Source organism: Neomonachus schauinslandi, chromosome 16 (genome assembly GCF_002201575.2).
Source record: "Neomonachus schauinslandi chromosome 16, ASM220157v2, whole genome shotgun sequence".
Taxonomy (NCBI): Eukaryota; Metazoa; Chordata; class Mammalia; order Carnivora; family Phocidae; genus Neomonachus; species Neomonachus schauinslandi.
Window position 1 is genome coordinate 28,722,026 of NC_058418.1, and position 11,061 is coordinate 28,733,086.

The following is an 11,061-nucleotide window of genomic DNA, read 5'->3' on the forward strand; positions in this document are numbered from 1 at the left end:
ATAAATAAATAAATAAATAAATAAATAAATAAATAAATAAATAAATAAAATCTTAGAAAAAAAGAGTTGTGAGATACACACACACTGGAATATTATTCAGCCTTAAAAATTGAGAAAATCCTACCATTTGTGACAACATGGATGGAACTCATAGGCATTATACTAAGTGAAATAAGTCGGATAGAGAAAGACAAATATTGTAGGGTCTCATTTATACATAGAATTTTTTTTAAAAGCTCCTAGAAAAAGAGATCAGACACAGTTACCAGAGGCAGAGTTTGGGGGGGAGGGAGCATTGCAAGAAGGAGGTCAAAGGCACGTATTTCCAATTATAAGATAGATAAGTACTGGGGATGTAATGTACAAGGTGATGGCTATAGGGCTATAGCTTATACTGCTGTGTGATATATCGGAAAGTTGTTAAGGAAGTAGATCCTAAGTGCCCTCATCACAAGCATATTTTTTTCTCTTTTCTTACTATTGTATCTATATGAGAAGATGGGTATTGGCTGCACCTATTGTGATAATCATTTCAGTCTATATGTAAATCAAATTATCATGCTGTACACCTTAAATTTATACAGTGATGTATGGCAATTATTTCTCAATAAAACTGGCAAAAACAAAAGAAACAAACAAAGCTTGTCCCAATGAGGCTTTGCACCCCCATACCTCTGAGTTATCCTGTGTCAACCATCCACAAAGAAGCTATGGTATACATAAGAGTTGTAGGCTTGAATCTTTGGGGTTCTGGTCACCACAGCAGTGGCTGGAATAATGTACAGGTGAGACCCTAGAGAATCTGAAGATGTACATCTGAGATGTCTCCTATAGGGAGACGTAAGGATTCAGAGGTATGGGCTTCTTCTATAATATAGCTTGAGCATCTTCACACATGGCTAACCATACCATGGAAGAGGATGATAGACAAAAAGATGGAGCCAAGTCCGGAGGTGGTTTATGTCATTTCTGCCTGTGTTCCACTGACCAGATCTGGTTACATGCCCCACCCCACCTCCATCAAAGAGAAGATAAGAAATGTAGCCTTTCTGTGAGCTTAAGAGGAATAAAGGAAATAGTTTGGTGAACGTGGAATAGTGTTGCTTCCATTGGCTACCCTGGAAACTTCTCATAGCAGTTGAGTGCTTGGCTGATCATATTATGTTCAAGGGACTCGTTGTTCCCGGCACATAGTAGGCAGTTGACAAATGATATCTCTCTTAGCGTTCTGCAAAATGAAAACTCTAAGTGGCTACAAACGATATTCTTTGGTGAGAGAGCTATAAGATTACCTTGGCTAGCAGAGATTTCACTAAGGAGTATGATACTTCGTCCTAACTATGTTCAAATAATGGACTCGTGGTTACATTCCCGATCCCCCAGGGCTCATGAAATGGAAGTATGACTTAGAGGGCTGCACACCCTCTTGAGACCAGCCCTCTTGTTATTGAGTCAGTCCATTGCTGTTGACCTCTGCATGTGTTCACTGTATCCTATGCTCACTGGGTGTCTCTCTCACCAACTGGGCAATTAATCACTGATCAGACAATACAACTTTACCCAAGGGGTCAGGAAAAGAATATCCACCTTTCTATTCTTTTCCTGGAATTCTCTTATCTTGTAGTTTAAACAAGATAAGGTATCCTTTGCCCCCCTTGGCTTAGAGCTGGAGAAACAGGCAAGAGCTTGGTGTCCTGACTTCTTTTCCTGACCCAGAAGGGCATCCATTCAAAAAATACTGAGCAGGGGCTCTAGGTGGCTCAGTTGGTTAAGCGTCAACTCTTGGTTTCAGCTCAGGTCATGATCTCAGGGTAGTGGGATTGAGCCCGGTGTTAGGCTTCCACGCACAGCGCAGAGTCTGCTTGAGATTCTCTCCCTCCTTCCCTTTCTGCCCTTCCCCCTGCTCTCTCTAAATAAATGAAATCTTAACAACAACAAAAAAATCCTGAGCAGCTACAATGTGCTCAGCTCTCTGCTAAGTGCTGGAGACATAGTAGAAACAGGTTAGAAGGTCTTAGTTTTGGCTTAGTGAGAAAAAGATTAAATAATACACAGATTAAACCATATTATTAATTGGGGAAGTACTCTAAAGGAACACTGTTGTCTTCCCATGCCTATTTTCCCTTCTTGCTCATCACCAGAGCTCTCTACTTTCTGGCTGAGCATAAAGCCTTTAAGAGACAAGACTGGTTTTCCCAAATTCCCTTGCAGCTAGGTGTGGCCATCTGACTAAATCCTGGCCTATGGAATGTGGGCCAAAGATGTGGGTTGTTCTACTTTCTCTTCCTCCCTTCGGCTGACTGGAAGTCAGATGTGATGGCAGGAACTGCAGCAATATTTTTGGATTCTAAGACCAAGCCATGTTGAAGAAGGAGCCTGGTCCTTCATGATTATGGAGCTGCCTACCAGCCTTTGATGCTTACACAGACTTTTGCATGAGAAAGAAATAACTACTGTTATTTGGGGATCTCTTCATGGGAGAAGCAGGACCTATCTTTTGCTAAGATCACCTCATCTGAGAGATGAAAAGAAGCCACATGCATGAAGAGTGCAGGGGAAGGGTGTTGCAGAAAGAGGAAACTTCATAGGCAAGAACTGTGAAGTGAACCCAAAAGAAAATCAAATGGTGCTTAAGGGCAAAACAGCAAGAAGAGGGTGATGTGATGTGAAGTGAAGTAGGCAGGGGACATCAGAGCATGCGTGGCTTTGTCACAAAATAGGTGCTCATCCTTGGGTCATTGAACCTCTCAGGTCCTCAGTCTCTGTCTCTGTTAAGTGGGACTAGCAGAAACATTTCTTGTTCTCACAGGATTCCTGCAAATACCAAATGATACGTTAAAAGAGCAAAACCAGCACGGGACCTTGGTGCAGAGCAAGGGCATTCCAATCAGGGTCAACCATATTCAAAGCCCGCCTCTGCCACTAATTGAACAACTAGGAGTTAGTTACTAAACTAACTGTATGTGCCTCAGTTTCCCCATCTCTAAAATGGAAGTACTATTAGTATTTACTTCATAGGGTGGCTGAGAGAATTAAATGAGTTAATGTTTCTCAATCACTTAGACTAGGACCTGCCACATACCAATGGCTATATACATGTTTCTTAAAGAAATAAAGGAAAGAAAAGCGTTTTATGACTTCAAAGAATTACACTATCTACATATAACCAGCTCCTGCCTTTGACTGAAACTCTCCAGGGTCATTGACTTTGCCTGTTACTCCTCTCTAACTCCCTAGCACCTATAGAAATGCCTCCTTTTAAAAGAAATCTCATCAACGGTGACTTTGAAAAAAAACAAGTCATGCCAAGTGCCTAGGTACAGTGACTTCTCTGCATCTCCCTTCCCTCTCCACTGACAGCAATAAGGGTAGCCAGGGGCCCTACTCTGGAAGTCCACTGTAAGAATGAGATGATTTGCAAAAACAGGGTCCACAAACTTCTCCTGTAAAGGGCCAGATCATAAATATTTTCTGCTCAGTGGGTCTTACAATGTCTGCTGCCACTGCTTAACCCAGCCATTGTCCCCCCAAAGCAGCCACAGATAAGGCGTAAATGCATTGACATGGTCAGGAGCCAATAAAACTCTCCTTATGGACATTGCAGTCTGATTTTCATATAATTTGCATGAGTCATGAAATAGTTTTTGATTATTCTTTTAACCATTAAAATAATGTCAAAACCATTCTGAGCTCACAGGCTGCACAAAAAGAAGTGCTGGATTGGAAATCGTCCGTGGACTCTAGTTTGCTGACCCCTGTCCATAAATATTTGGCACAATGTCTGGCACATAGTAAGTGCTCAGTAGCTGCTGTGAATGTGTTTCTCTCTGAGAGAGCATCAGGCAGTGGCTTCCTAGTTCACAAACACCTCAAAACCAGGCCTGGTCTGGGGCTTCACTTTTTCTTCCTGTCCCTCAAGCCTCTGGACTTGACCTAGGTGGGGGCTGGGCTTTGGGGTGGGGGTAGGGGGAGGGTTGCCTGAAGTCAATGCCTTGGTTCAACAGCTTCCTAAGTAAGCATCCTGACTGCTTGGACCAAAACCTGCTAGCTTGAAAGGAGCTTTATAAATGAAGAGCCTGTAAAGCAATTCAGAATCTGATTTTGCTGCAAAAGCATGATTTTAACAGATCTGTAGCTGTTCCCAACCTTTTAACACTGTCTCCTGTGAGTCAAGAGATTTTGATCTTGTAACTAAATTGACTCTGCTGCAGGTTGGCCATCCTCCTGGGTAAATTCTCTGACATGCACAGCTTCAGCCCAACCCCCTCTCAAAAGAAGAAAAAAAGGAAGCAGAAGAAAAAAAAAAAAACCCCACAACTCTCTTCTGTACCCAGTTATCCCCTATCTCATTTCCTCCAAATTGAAATATTAAGAAAAAAAAATGATAATGAATGTCAGAATCAACTCCCTTTGGCCCTAAACCTAGTGTTCTTTTTTTGGCAGGAGACATTTCTGTTTAATACCAATGCTAATATTTAGAAAAGTGGCAGCAGATTTCAAACAGTTATTTGCATCATTCCAGAGATCTATCGTGTTCCAGGGCCAGATGATCAGTGCGTGGCCATAAGGCCATTTATTTTTGCATTTTTAATTTAATTTAATTTTATTTTATTTTATTTAATTTTTTGAGACAGATAGTTGCAGAATCTAACAAGACATGGTTTCAAAATAAAGAGCTCAAAGAGTAGCTTGGCTGTAGCCAAAGCAAGGGCTCTGGAAGTGCAGGCTTTTCTGGATGGAGCAACATTGCATTCTATAGCGTGAGGCAAGAGGCTGCTGGGCTGTGTTCAGGTGCCAGAATCCCTCCGGGCATGTGCCTGCCCACAAAAGCAGCACTCACGTGTGATGAACACAGTCCTGGGGCTGGTTTTGTTGTGCTGGAAATGTATCTCATCTCCTAAAGTCGAGAACAGAATGTGACCAAGGAATGAATGTGCTCCTCCAGTAAGAGGGGAAAGAGAGGTAGGAGGAGGGAAAGAGGAACAGAGGGGAGAAAAGGGAGGAGAGAGGACAAACACAGAAAGAAAAGAGACCAAAGAAGAAAAGGAACCGTGAGTAAGGGCGTGAGGGGCTGGGAGCAAGAGTGAGAAGGTGGGAACCAATATGCAGCGAGGCGCCAAGTCTTGCATCTTTGTGCCTTAAGCATGGGGCACACAGAGAGCAGCCTCCAATAAAATTTGGAAAGAAGAGCTGTCACCAGCAGACTTAGAAAAATATGTGTGTTTTCTTACAAATCCAAAAATCCTAGAGCTCACAGAGAGGGTGTGTGTGTGTGCATGTGCGCGAGCGTGCGTATGCCTGCATAAGAAAGAGAGAATTTTTCTTTTCCTTTGCTTCACCCCCTCATCTCTGTTTTCTCTTACAGAATAAAAGGCTATTCCCCCTGGAGTTCTGGCTGAGAAACTCAGAGTTCCAGAACTTTACAAAGCTCCTCTATTGTCCTGAGAGGAACACTTTTCTGGCGGATGAATTGGACAGAGGCTTTGGGCTGGCAAGCAGGGAAAAGGATGGGATGGCAGAGCTCTGGAAAGACATTTTATCCCAATAACTTGTGGCCGTTGATGAGAATCCCTAAGTGTGAAATCAAAGCTCAGCCTGTCCTTCCAATTCTTCGCCATCTAGGAACAGGAAATGGAATCAAAGCTAAAAAGCATGCAGGAGATTAAACTGAATTTATTAATCAGAACTTTCTGGTAACCAGTACTTTGGCCCATCTAATAAATAATGGTTTATCATTGTTCTCAGTGAAGATCCTCACGGTACACAAGATGTTTTGTTGTTGCTGAAAGAGTGCCTTCCAAGTCATAAAAACAAACAAACAAAAAAAAAACAGAAGTTTTTTTTAGAAGATTTTTGTATAATAATATACAACATTTGTTGAAGGCTTATCTCATTGAATTACCATATTGTACCCCTTACAGGTAAGTCTTATGATTACTCCCATTTTATAAGTGTGGAAACTGAGACAAAGAGAGTAAGAGAACTCGCCTAGAGTTATAGCTAAGAATTGCAAGAGCTAAGATTTGAACCCAGGCATGTCTATAGGATAGCAGATTTCTTGTGCTTAATCTCCAAGCTATACTACTTTCTTGTGCAAAAATATATGTTTGCAGGGGAATCAAGATGAAGATAAATAAAATGCAGCCATTCTAAGGGAGCTTAGAGTCATGTCTAAGGATGTTATTCATCCATGTGAATAATTCATGGATGAAGAAAACAGAAGGATTGGAGGTGGTGTTATGCATCCAATCTTGGGTGCCATTTTGTCTTGAGTTAGGCCAATTCATCATCCCATTCTAGTGGGCTGTATGTGTGTGTGGTAAGTCTCAAGGAAAGCTTCTTAGAGGGGGTTATTTGCAAGCCAGTTTTAACAGGTGAATAGGAGTTTGTGAAATGAACAGGTGATGGGAAAGAGGCTGCAGAAAGAAGGAACAGGATGTTCAGAAGCATGGAGTCATGAACACCATGCATTGTTTCAGAAATCATAAGGAGCTCTAAATGTCTGGAACATAAACTGCAAGATCAGGAGTGGTGATCATTGAGACAGGAGAAATAGCAAGAGTCAGGTCTAAAGGGTTGTGTTTAATACCAAAGAGTTTGAACTGCTTTGGAATTGGGTGTTAGAAACTTAATTGGACCAAAGAGAAGCACGTGGCTTAAATTACTTTAGACAGATTCTCTACCAGGCCTGTGAAATAGGAATTCAAAGAGAACCAGTTTGTGTGAATGATGGAATATGAAGGACACATTAAAAACTTGGACATCTGGGTGGCCATTTTTTTCTATGGACTGAGAAGCATAGGAACAGGTATATAAAGAGAATTGAGAAGAGGCTCAGAAAGAAGCAGAAACGAGAGAGAAGGAGTACTGCCTGGATCCCCAGCAACTTTACCAGGTTCTAGGATAGCAGTTTTGTTCTACAGCCCAACTATATTCCTCCCATGGGTTCCATGAGACATTCTTAGTTTTTAGTAAATCCCCCCTCTTTTTTTTTTGCTTGAACTCTCTTGAACTGGCTTATGTTATTTAAAACTCCAAATAGTTTTGACAGACCTAAATCCCCACCTGCTAGTGGCCACCAAGAATCATAAAGACCAAGTACATATACAGGAGGAGATAAAAAAAATCCCAAGTGGTCATATTGCCTAACCAGTATCTACAGAGTGTAAACATACTGAATTTCTGGGACCTTTTCTAAAACGTGGCATGTCAAGGACTCCACAAAGACCTCTTTGATCCATCTGGTGCCAAAGCCATGGCTGAAGTGTATTTGGAACCATGCCTGAAGATACTGGTTTGATCACCATGGATAGCCCTTGTTAGATTGTCTTCCTCTCTTTTACTTCCTCCACCCATGTAGATGTCTTCCTCCCTTCTCTTTCAGTGAACACTTGCACACGCATTACAGTACTTCCCACAGTCAGTCTGGTGCCATCATTCCTTCTGTACAGCTCAGTCTTCCCCAGCAGATAGTAGATCACTGACCATGTCTTCTCTCCATTTTGCCCACAGTTTTCCTCACAAAATCTTGAACCTTCAAGCTTCTTAATTAATGCCTTTAAGATGTTTTTAAAGGGAAATTTTCACCAATGAATGAGGTCCATGTCTATATATGATTTTCTCAAGCCTTTCTTGAAACCATTTTGAAGGGGAATGGAGTGATTTCTGTAGGTGGGACCTCAGTTTGGAGCCTGCAGCTTTCCCCAACGCCAAGTCGATGTTTAGAGATGTGTCCATGCATTGGAACAAGGGAAAAGAAACAGGGTTGTTTCATCCAGGGTGCAGAGCCCAGGATCTCTAATGGGGGCTGTTAAACTTGCTGCTGTCTCTCCTCTTTGGAGCAGACCACACTTAGTTTCTTTTCCATCACAATGATATAGAGATTCTAGAACTCCCAGGAGAAGCTGACTGAAAGGATTCACTTTCTCCTTACTGTCTTAATAGACAAACAACACATATTTCTCTCTTTTTTAAGTTTATTTATTTATTTATTGAGAGTGAGAATGGGGGGAGGGGGAGAGGGAGAGAGAGAATCTCAAGCAGACTTCCCACTGAGCATGGGGCTCAACACAGGACTCAATCCCAGGACCCTGAGATCATGACTTGAGCTGAAATCAAGAGTTGGACACATAACCAACTGAGCCATCCAGGCGCCCCAACACACATTTCTTTCAAGCCTCAGTCTGAAGGTAGAATCTTCAAGTATCTGAGTGGCTCTGGTCTTCAGAGCCAGAACCAACACCCCCACCCCTGCCACCACTGAGCCACTAGTGCAACAAAGGAAAAGAGGATAGTCCTTCTCGTCTGCAGTGAAATCCATTGCCATCTTCAGAATTCAAGGGAAAGGATATTGGTGGAGAAATACCAAGAAATAAGCCAACCAAATTCTTAATCAAATGGGCTCTAAGATTTTAGATGTTTCTCATTTTCTCTTAGTATAGGCATATAACTACCTTACAGGAAATTATTCAGAGACCTCTGACCCATCAAATGATGGTCCTAATTTATTAGTATTCTCTGTTCTTGAAAGAAGGGGAAAAAAAATCATCTCATGGTTTGTGCTAAACTTTCAGATTTCTGCCAGCAACGTTCCAGAGAGTCCTCTATGACAAAACTCTCAACCCAGCTTCTAGAAAATTGTAGAGGATAATCGAAGCCCAGCTTTTTGCATCCTTGTGAAAAGCACGGACAGGGTTCTCAATTCTTTTTCATCCTGGTTAGGATTGGCTCTGTGCTTTGTAATAGACCTTCCAGAAGCTAGAACCTGTAAGGACACCCTGGGGGCAAGAAGAACCGATAAACATTCTATTTGATGAAGGTTTGTTGGTTTCCTACTGTGTGTTCAACACTTTTCTGGCCACTGTGGGAAAATGGAAGCAACTGTAAGGCAAGAAGCTCAGTACAATTGAGACTGTATGTCCGTTGCAGGATTTTCAGTTTACGAAGTGCTTTCGCTTACTTCTCTTAATATTAGCAACATTTTTTTGGAGGTGGCAATTTGATAGATAAGGAACATGAGGCTCCAAATTGTTAAGGCACTTGTCCCAAATTTACATGATAAATATATGATGGTGCAATAAAACTAGAACCCTTGGTTTTCTTATCCTTGGTGCGCTAGTCTTTCCATTTTCCCGTGTGTCTGCTGAACACACAAGGGGAAATTAGATGAAGCAAGGCAGGGCCATGCGTGACTGAGTGTTAATGGCTCAATAAATTGCCCAAGAGGATACAGAGGGAAAATATGGCATGAGCCAGAGGGTCATGGAGAGCTTCACGAAGGACAAGTGTCTTGGGTTGGACCAGGAAGAACAAAGACAACATTGCCATGAAAGGGATGGAAACAGTGAGTAGAAGAAAGTTTTTTGGGGAGGCTGGGAGTTCCCCAGAGTTTGAGACTTAGAAAAAAATTAAAATGGAAAATGCCAAAACCCATTAAAAAAAAAAAAGTCTGAGAAATCCAAGCAGAGGCAGTAAAAAACTTCATTCTTTAGTCTCCACCAGACCAGGAGGATAGAGAGCCAGAAGAAAGGCTCGAAATTCAGTAAAGTGAATGAGAAGCAAATGAGAAGTAGAAGGAAAAGGCTTGCTCTGCATTAAGGACAGCCAGGATCCTGCAAGCATTCTCCAGAGCTTCAGTCTCTGAGAGGAGAGACCTTCAGAATGCAGAGCTTGGCAACTTCCTCTAGAACTCCATCCTCCAAGACATGCATGATGCACAGTTGCCCCCAGCTCTACCTTGAGTTCCATGCAGCCTTTACTGTATGGTGATACCAAAAGGATGGGAGGTGATGGCTGAGAAATTAGGTGATCTTTGGCACCAGAGACAGAAGTCTGGCATGGCTCTTGATCTCCTCCCCAGAATTTCCATACTGGCCTCTTCCCTATGTTTAATTCTGTCAGCAACAACTCCAAAATCTCTGGGCCAAGGTGAACTTGGAGAGCCCAGTGCCTCTCATTGGGTTGGTGGAAGAGTCATTCGGCAAGTCTCTTCTCTGTTCCGTCTCTTCTAGAACTGATGACCATGGAACCAAGGGAGCTGTTGAGTTGACCCTGAAAAAGCAGCTGGACCACCTAATCCTAAGCTGTCCAGCTGGAAGAACCCATTTCTGCAGTCTGAGTGGCAAAGAAAAGCCAAGGTCAGTGAAGCAGGCTATCATAGGGCATGCTTTTCCCTGCCTCCCGCGCCTGGCCCACTTCTCCACGATCCACCTGCTTCAGCCACCTCAGGCCCGGTCCTAGCTGCCAGATACTAACTGAGGCTGTTCCTCAAATTGCCAAGAGATCGCTATCCAAACTGTCACCCTCCGATCAGAAAAGAAGGAGTTATGGAAAGTAACTGACAGCACCTGAGCGATCTCTCATTTGGATTAAATCAAGATCTTTAAATATTTATAAAGTTCTGGTATCTAAAATAGTCAGCCTTTGCCTTGTACACAGGCTGTTGAAATATGGGCCTAGTGCATTCTAAACTGAATACTTGTCTGAGCAGTCATATATTTTGTTTGTGTGTGAGTGGAACAGTGTGTGTGATTGTATGTGTGTGTATGTTGAAAAACCTATTGCGTTATGTTAAATATCCCAAGGGCTCTGTATAGAACATGACTGGAATGAATATAGAACAAGAATAACTTTTTTTCTATCTCATTAGATGGTCTGAGTTTTGAAATCTGCTCTAAAAAGTGTGGTAAAGTGTTCAGTGTTGTAGATTAATGCACTGAATACATTTCTACAGTTCTTGATGTGTTTCATAAAAGGTCCATTTCAAAAGTGTGCTGTATTATAGGTGAACACTCGCAGTAAATAATCTTGTTACAGAAACCTAAGCAATTTTTACGAGGCGTAGTTCTGGCTGACTGAACAATTTATTCTCCAGATGTCACATTGTATTTTTCCAATATAAAATGAAACAGATTTTTTTTTTCTTTTAAGGCTGACTGTGCTGCTTTGTCTGAGTCTAGAACAAAGGAGCTCTCCTTAAGGAGGCTGATGTGGTGTTAAAGCCCATCACTTTAAAATTAACACCACACCTGGGAAGAGCAGGCCGCACCATGGCTGGCTTTC